Raw genomic sequence first — 10,057 nt, forward strand, 5'->3', positions numbered from 1 at the left:
CTTTTCATGTGAGTATTGACTGTTTACACATCTTCTTTAAGAACTGTTAATTGAATAGTGGAGGGAAGGGAAAGCTTTGTTTTAAATTGAATTTGTACTCCCAATTTGAACAGCACAGTTTGATATCTGGTGGTTTAGTGATAAGGAGTTGCACTGCCAATCCCACAGAACATGATTCAAATCCACCAGCTGCTCCATAGAAGGAAGATCAGAAATCTCCCATACGATTTACTGCCTCTAAAAACTTGCTGGAGAGTCACCTATGAGTTGATTCTGACACAGTGGTACACAATAAAAACAACATAATTCTTTTAGGAACTAACTGTCACAGCTTTGTCTTGTAGAGCAGCTAGTGAATTTGAACTCCTGCCTTTGAGTTGGCAGTGTAACTCCTTACCTTTGGTAAGCAGCTGAGCAGCTAAGCTTGTAATCACTGCATTACTAGGACTTTCCCCTCTATAATAAAGGTATTTGTTGTTGTTATGTCGAGTCACCTGTAATAGAGGTTGTTGTTTTGTTGTTTAATGCCGTCTAGTTGTAGACAACTCATAGCGACCCTGTGAACGAACAGCCTGAGCACTGTTCGTACATAGAGTTTCCGGAGGCAAGCTGTTTTGGAAGTGGATGCCACTCCTGCTTCCAGGCGTAATAGAGGTATACACCAAAAATATGTGAGCTCAGAAAATACGGAGATCTCTGTTCTAGGGAACACTGGACATGATTACATGGGAACAGTATGAACTAGTATTAAGGAAAAGAAGAGTCGTTTTGTGAGTAGGGAAACTTTTAAAGGAAGGGAATGTTCAAAGTAATGAACAAGAATGAGATAATCCTCTTGAAATGTCAAGTCATCTAATTTGGTATGGATTGGGACAAAAAATTGATTTGAGTCAGATGTAGTGAAAAGTCATTTTAGTTGGGGTTCCCCTGGAAGTAGATCCTCAGACAAGACCTTTGGTGCAGGTGGTTTATTTGGGATGTAATCTTAGAAAAAGCAAAGGAGTAAATGAGAAAGGATTAAAGAGAAGGGGGGTGGAAATCCCAACATTGAAGAACAATTTATCCTTCTGGGTAACTGGAGCCCAACCTCACTGAGGAACCCCCTGGAAAATAATATGGAACATAGTACAAAATAATTCTACTGGAGACATGACTCCCAATGAGGGGGGGAACCCAAAGTGGCTGGATGTACCCATAATAGCCAGAACATGGAATACATGAAAAGTATGAATTTTAGAAAATTGGAAGTTATAAAAAATGAAATGGACAGAAGAATAGCTGTATAGCAAAGTGGACTGGAGGTTGGTGGAGAAAATTGTGCAACAATGAAAGATTTTTTTTTTATCAAACAGAAAAGCGAACTGAGGAGATGACTAGGAAAGAAAATATGCAAGAATCATTGAATGGAAATCCAAGTTGTCTATAAACTTCCATTAAAATCTCAATTAAAAGGAAAATAATTTTTTAAAAATGAAATAAAAGTTTAAGCTAAATCTGACTAATATTTACATTTTGAACCAGACAACCGTGTGGCCTATTTTGTGGAAATGATAAAGAGGAATGATATTGTATTTCTTGTCAAAAAAAGTATTTCAGGATTTATTCTGAAGTGCAGCTCCATCAATGATAGGATAATCATATGCATACAAAGAAGACCAGTTAACAGTCAAATTTACGTCTCAACCATGAATACTAAAGATAAAAAAAGATGCGAACCAATTTTGTTTTCTTTTACAAATTTCTGTGACCTGAAATTGCAGAAATCAAGTCTATTGAAATGGAATCAAGATACATCAAGATAAGTACTGGAGTGTGGCCTGCAAAATTTGGAAGTAAAAAAAGATAAATGGCTGAAGAAATATGCCCCTGGTGATAGAATTTTGCAAGACCAATTTCTTTTTTTTTTTTTCAAGACCAATTTCTATTCATTGCAAATACAAATACCTTTTCTCAATAACGTAAGCAGTGATATAAATGTGAATCTTACCAGATAGAATGTTCAGGAACCAAATAGAATATACATATATGCAAAGAGGTAAGAGAGAAGCTCTATTTGATGAGTCAGAACAAAGCTAGGAGCTGACTATGGAACAGACCATCAATTGCTCATATATAAGTTCAATTTGAAGCTGACAAAAATGAAAAAAAGTCTACAAGAGTCAAAGTTTAGAGACCATCTCAAGAATAAATTTGACACATAGAATACTAATAATGGAAAATCGGAGAGATTGTTGAATAACATCAAGGACATCATATCTGAAGAAAGAAAAAAAAGCTATTTCAAAAATAGAAAAGGAAAAAATACAAAAATGGATTTCATAAGAGACTGAAACTTGATTTTGAATGTAGAGTAACTAAAACAAAAGGAAGAAATGATGTAAAAGAGTTGAACAGAAGATTTCAAAAGTTGGCTACAGAAGACAAAACTAAGTATTATAATGAAATATTCAAAGACCTAGAGAACCTGGAGAGAGGAAAATGCTTGTCATCCTATGAGTCATACTCAATTTAATGGCATCTAACAATAAGAAGAAGGGTAAAATATTGAACAATTTAGAAAACACTAAAAGATGGAAGGAATACACAAAATCATTATACCAAAAAGAGTTTATGTTCAGTCATCTCAGAAGGTAACATGTGATCAAGAACCAATAGTATTTCAGAAGTTCAAGATACACTGAGGGCATTATTGAGGAAAAAAAAACAGGCTCTCAGAATTGATAGAATAGAAACTGAGATGTTTCAATAAATGAAGGCTGAAAGCTCTTGTTCATCTATGCCAAGACATTTGAAGACAGCTGCCTAGCCAAGTAACCAGAAAAGACATATCTTCATGCTTAGTCCAACAAAGATGATCCAATGGAATGTAGAAATTGGCAAACAATATCATTATTAAAGATAATTAAGAAATAGGTACAGCAAAACATCAGCAAGGAACTGCTCGAAATTCAAGCAGAATTCAGAAGAGGATGTGGAATCATTGGTGACGAGATGGATTTTAATTGAAAGCAGGGAATATGAGAAGGCTGTTTATCTGTGTTTTATTGATTATACAAAGGCACTCAACTGTGTAGACCATAACAAATTACGGAAGGGTAACATTGACAAGGATCAGAATTCCAAAACACTTACTTGTACTCACGTGGAAACTGTGCTTTGATTAAAGAGTACATTTTATGCAGAATAAGATGATACTGCATGGTTTAAAATCAGGGGGGGGAAGTCAGGGTTATATTCTTTAACTATGCTTATTCTGCCTACGTTGAAAAAATAACCTGATAAGCTGGGAAATATATGTATGTGTGTGTGTGTGTGTGTGTGTGTGTAAATTCAGTGTCAGGACTGAAGGAAGATTCATTACAACTGATGATATGCAGATGACACAACCTTGCTTGCTGAAAGTGAGAGAACTTAAAGAACTAACTGATGAAGATAAAAGATGACAGCTTTCTGTACGTATTACACCTCAGCATAAAAGAAAGGAAATCTTTGCAACTAGATCAATAAGCTACATCATGATAAATAAAAAAATGATTGAAGATGCCAAGGATTTCCTTTTACTTGGATCCACAATGCCCATGGAAGCAGTAGTCAAATCAAATGGTGTATTGCATGGAGAAAATCTGTTGCAAAAGAACTCTTTAAAGTGCTCAGAAACAAAGATGGCACTTTGAGGACCACGTTGTGTTTGGCCCAAGTCATGGTATTTTCAATCATCTCGTGTTCTGGTTACTTAGTAATAAGGAATTGTGCTGCCAATGCAAACGTATGTGGTTCAAATCCACCAGCTGCTCCACAGGAAAAAAGATGGCCATTCTCTTCCTGTGTGGTTTACTGCCTCTGAAAACCTGCTGGTGAATCGTCTACAAGTCAGTTCCAACTTGATGGTCTATAGCAACAACATATAAAATGAAAAAGTTGAACAATGAATAAAGACAGAAGAAAACCTTGATGTCTTTGTATTCTAGGGCTGTTAAGTAATAATTGAATGGGCTTCCAAACGAACACATCTGTCTTTGGAGATGTACAGCTTAGATGCAAGGATAGTGAGACTGAGTCCCACTAAATTTGGAAATTTTATCAAGGAGCTCAGTTGGCACAATTGTTACAGCAGTGGATTCAGGCATAGTAGTCATTGCGAGGATGTTGCAGCACCAGTTCTGTTGGATGGCAGGTCCATTGTAAGTGAGAACTAACAATTGTTGTTTGCCTTCGAGTCAAGCACAACTCATAATGACCCTATGAACAAAAGGCTTGAAGCCCCTCTACAACTATCAACATTTATCAAAGTTCATGGAGTTTTCGGAGGCATGTTATTTAGGAAGTGGATGCCACTCCTGCTTCCAAACCTGTCCTAGTATGTTGTGTGCCATTTAGTTGCCTGCGATGTATAGCAGCCCTCTGTACAGGAGCTCTGAACCCTTCCCTGTCCAGAGCCAGTCTCACTAATTCTGACACACCAACCCCCATTGCCCCAGTTACTGTATCAGTCCATCTCATCTGAGGTCTCCCTCTCCACGCTGTCTGTTCACCCTTCTGAACATGATGTCCATCTGACAATTATAATAAGATTTATTGAGAGATGCAATTTCAAGAATCAAGAGTGAAAAAAAAATGGTAAGGCAGAGAGAAAGTTAAAGTGGATATAATGTTGAGCATAAGTTCATGATAAGCTAGCTGCTTCATCTTGCCAGGTGCCATATAAACATTACCAGCCTTAGGAAAACCTGCTGTCAAGGACCTTTACAGAGAGCTAAAGAGCACAGATGCCAATCTAGAGACTAAGGTGTACCTGATCTAGGCCATGGTCTTCACACTTACTTACTATGCATCAGAGAGCTAGACAGTGAGTACGAATGGCAGAAAAAAGGATTGATGCCTTTTAGTTGTGGTGCTAGAGAAGAGTACTGAATATTCCATGGACTGCCCGGAGAATACACAGATCTGTTCTGGAGAGGATAAAACCAAGTTGCGCCTTGGAGGCAAGGATTTTGAAGCTCCATCTGACATACTTTGGGCATATTGCCAGGAGAGACCAGTCCTTGGAGAAGGACTTCATGCTTGGAAGGTTGGGATGGAGGGACAGTGCAAGAGAGGAGACCCTGGATGAGATGAATTGACACAACTGAAGTAATGGGCTTAGATGTATTGGAAACAGTGAAACTGACTCAGTAGAGAACAGGGTTCAGGGCTTTTGTACATAGGTTTGCTATGAGTTGCTGATGACTTGACAGCATATAACAACAACAGTTCATGATAGATGAAAAAAAGAGTGATATTCTAAATAATTTAATTTTACTTGGATACTTGGATCCACAATCAGCACCCATGGTAGTAGCAGTCAAGAAATCAAAAGACATGTTACATTGTACAACTCTGCTGTCGCTAAATAACAAAGGTATTAAAGGTGAAGGTGTACATGATCCAAGCCATGATATTTTAAATGTGAAAGTGCACCTGGCCATGATATTTTCAATTGGTTTGTATATAAGTGAAAGTTGGACAATGGGAGACCAAAGAAGAATTGATGCCATTGATTTGTGGTGTTACAGTATGGAGCATTGCATGGGCTTCCCAAAAAGTTAAAAAGTCTAACTTGGAGGAAGTGTAACCAGGGTGCTCCTTAGAGGATGCTTAGAGATGGTGAAACTTCATCTTATATACTTTGAGCATGTGGTCAGGAAGGGCCAATCCTTGGGGAAAGATAGCATATTTGGAAAAGTGAAAAGGGTCAGTGAAAAAGAGAAAAGACCTTCAATGCAATGGATTGACACCGTGACTGCAACCTTGAGTTTGAGGATGGCAGAGATTGTGAAGATGGGGCAGGATATAGCAAGGTTCTGATCTGTTGTTCATCAAGTCGCAATAAGTCAGACTTGAGAGCACCTAATAACAATTCTGACATGGTCACAGACTGTATTATAAAGGTTTGCTTTCACGAGTAATACAGTCCAGGCTCCAAGGAAAGTGTCTGCCAACATCTCTTGCCTTATCTCCTCTAAATGTCATTATGGCTTGTCCCACTGCCACCATTGAAGATGGTGATGTGCCTTGCTTCAGAATTCAAGGAAGACTTAACTGCAGAAGCACTTAGGCCAAGAAAAAGAGCAATTTTCCTGTGACCTTTTTTCTCAGACTGAATGAAATGAATTCTTCCACTAAAAAAATATCATTTCCCAATAGTAATAATTATGATTTTTCTTCACTTCCCCCCCCCCGTCCACTTTTGGATCTGAAGGTGCTCAGAAATTTGTACGGGGTTCCTGGTGAGCATTTTCTGATACCAGTTATGTCTTGTTAACTCTTAAATTTGTATCTGTAGATCTAGATGTAGCATGCATGAAGTATGATAGCACCTTTATTTTCAGTAACCATTACTGTGCAGCTTTGTGTCAGAATGGTCTCATAACAGACCCTCTAGTGGGTTTTCAGAGGCAGTAAAACTCATGGGAAAGATTTCCTATGTTTTTCCCACAGAGCAGTTGGCGAATTCAAACTGTGTACCTATGGGTTGTCAGTGCAGTTCATTACCACTAAGCCACTAGAGTCACATTGTTGTTGTGTACTGACGAGTCAGAACTGATCCACAACTGACCCTCCAGCACGTTTTTAGAGGCAATAAATCACACCAAAGGGAACTGCTCATCTTTCTCCCATGGAGCAAGCAGCTGGTGAATGTGAACCGCATGCCTTTGGGATCGCAGTGCAGCTTCTTACCACTAGACTGCAGCTTTACAAAATTAGGACTTACATTTAAACCACATTAGATAATCTTTAGAGGAACAGAGCACCAGGTCTTTTCAAAGCTGTTTACAAAGCTGTTGGTAGGTTCAAACTACAAACCTTTTGATTAACAGCTGAACACATAATCATTGCACCACCCGGACTCTTTAAATTCAATTTGCACTGTGTTCTGATTAAGCCCAACTGATTCCCTTCTATTAAGTTTTCAAGTCTATGAATATTGATGGGAGGAGATTGCTTATCTTTTTTGCTTGAAGCATCTGGTAGACTCAAACCGCTAACCTTTCTGTTAGCCACAGGACACATTATGCACTGCACCGCTAGGGCTCCTTAAATTGTATTTGTGGTTGTTTGGCATTGAGTTAGAACTGACCCATAGCTGATCCTCCATCAAGTTTTCAGAGCCAGTTATTTGCATGGGAGGAGATTGCCCATCTCTCTCCCTCAAAGCAGCTGGTGGATTATATTTAGAGACTCATAAATTAATTCTTTCTGCCATAGACCCTCATTATCTCTTATCTAAATAACTAGAATAAGTTCTCAACTTTTACTCCTGCCTTTAAATGCTTCTCTCCACCAAACCATCCTACACATCATTACTTTAATCATCTTGCTAAAAGATATGTTTAATTGCATAGTTTTCAGGCTATAAATACTCACTGTGGCTCCTTATTGCCCACCAGAGTTGGAAAACTCCCTTAAGTAAAGAAAAATGCAGTAATTAACAAATATTTTGGTACATGACCCAGACACATCAGGCAAAAAGGTAAAAAATATTGGTGTTTGTGTTTCAGAATAAAATTCAGTGACACTCATGGTTCTCCTTTATTCTCTGGATGCAAAATTAACATCTGAAGAATAGGGTATAATCTAGGAAGAAAAGTGTGAAGGTAAAAGACTTTTCATCTGAAAAGTTATTTTTTTTTAAAGGAAAAACTGCTGCCATAACAAGGTAGGTTCAAGTTTTGTAATGCTGAAAGCTTTTTTCTTTTCTTTCTTTTTATTGTGATTAGAGTGAAAGTTGATGAAGCAAAGTAGATTTCCGTTCAACTACCTATGCACATTTTGTTTTAGGGCATTAGGTACAATACCCGCAACTTTATAAGACTGTCCCACTTCCTCCTTGTGATTCCTATTTTCAGTAATCCTTCTACCTTACCCCATCCTTCCATCTGAACTTTATTCCTAAGTAAATGCAAATGCTGCCTTTTTGATATTATGTGGTTGATTATTCTTAGCAAATGCCTCCTTGTTGTTATTGTTCACTTTTATAGAACTGTCTGTTGTCTGGCTTGCCCTTAGGCTTTCAAAATACAATGTGAGTAAGCTCTGCTTTTAATTGGTTTGGATACAATAATTCATATACTTTGTTTATTCATGTACATTATGTTTCACACATTCCTTCATTCACATTGTATTTCTTACCATCATTCCTATATATTGTGTTTTATAAAATCAGTCAGCATTGATCTATTACCCCATCTTTTTTAGTTCCTTTTGAATCTTTCCTAATCCTTTACCACCCTTCATCTGCTCACTAAACTCTGCTGTCCTAGTGATTTCCCCCTTCCCCATTTTCCACTCCCTTTGCCTTTTTACTTTCCCCTTTTTGTACATTTGTACACTTCTTACTACTTATCCTTCTAATTTCACAGTAATGGTCATATGAAGTATTTCTTTTTATGATGTTGAGTTAGTTCACCAGCATAGTCTGTCTAGACTCTTGCATGTTATGTAGTATTTTATGAAATTGTTGTTCCTTAGTGCTATATAGTATTCCATTATTTGAATGTACCACAATTTCTCAATCCATTTGTTTGCTGCTGGGCATTTGGGCAGTTTCTATTTTCTTGCTATTGTTAATAATGCTGCTATGAACACAGGTGTACATAGCTCCTTTCACATCTCAATTCTGTTTTCCTTGGGGTATATTTCTAGCAATGGAATAGATGGGTCATGTGAGATTTCTTTGTTCAGCTTTTTTAGGAAATGCCAAACTGCCTTCCAGAGTGATTGTACAATTCCATTAGCAGTGCATGAGAGTTCCACTCTCTCCACATTCTCTCCAACATTTATGACTTGCTGCTTTGTTAAACTTTACTACTGCTACTGGAGTGAGATGGTATCTCATTGTGATTTTGATTTGCATTTCTCTGATTGAAGTGAGGAAGCTCGTTAAGAAATAAATAATACAATATTATATGGGTGAGATGGAGTAATGTTTGTAAAGGTCCATCATATATTAAGTTCTGAATCTGAAAGTTTCTTTTCTTTATGGTAAAGTTATTCCTACTCCCAGCAGAGCAAGAGGAAGCCAATCTTTATGCATATGATCACTTCATTTGTATACTTTTCTGTGACAATATTTTCTATTCCCTCAGAACTACCCCCTTCAGGAAGAGAGAAAAACTGACATCAGGATGGGTATGCTTCAGTTTTCATGGCCCAGAAATGTATGACTATGACTCCAGATTCCCTATGATTTTGACAATACCAGTCTTGATTGGGTTGCATCAGGAAGCCTCTTCTCCCTGCTAGCCGTAGACCAGCTCTATTGTTTCTCATTCTGTATTCTTTATCAACATAAAAACCCTGTAACCTGATAATCTCAGTTTCTGCTTGTTGTCCTGGCACAATTATTGAAGCAAACTCATTTCTAGAACCCTAATGAAAGTGCAAGTACCATGGTACTAGCAGACAGGGAGGGGCTGGGCAAGGAGACCCTGCAACAGCTGTTGATGAACTCCTGGGTTTACCTTCAACTTTGGCATGCATTTATCTAATCTTAGTAAGACATTAGAGGCTTTGAGGATTGAACTAACCAGTCAGGTCCCAAACTGACCACTGGGTGGTGCAGATGAGAGACAGTCCTAAGTAAACTGCAAAACCTTCAGAAGCCGAATTGGCATTGACCCCACAGCCTACTTGCAACCTGAACCGAAACAACCAATTCAGGTACCTCATAAGACTCCTATATGAGGTTTAAACAAGACCCAGAGTACTGTGGTATAATATTCCAAATGTCCAGGGAGCAATCTAAAATTACTCAGTTGATGAAGAAACTCAGAATTCCTCAATTCATATGGGAAAAGACAATCTTAACACAGATATTAGAATTTTCTGAAAAAGCTTTAAGGCAGCTGTAATAGAAGATGTTAAAAGAGTAATTACAAATATTCTTGAAATAAAAATAAAATATTGTTATTATGTGTCATTGGACCAATTGGCAGCATCAGGATGGATGGTGAAGAGATTGAGATTGTACACAGCTTTAGTTTGCTTGGCTCCACAGTCAACAGTCTTGGCACCAGCA

Source organism: Elephantulus edwardii, unplaced genomic scaffold (assembly GCF_000299155.1).
Source record: "Elephantulus edwardii isolate Elephantulus edwardi_28Jun2011 unplaced genomic scaffold, EleEdw1.0 scaffold00040, whole genome shotgun sequence".
NCBI lineage: Eukaryota > Metazoa > Chordata > Mammalia > Macroscelidea > Macroscelididae > Elephantulus > Elephantulus edwardii.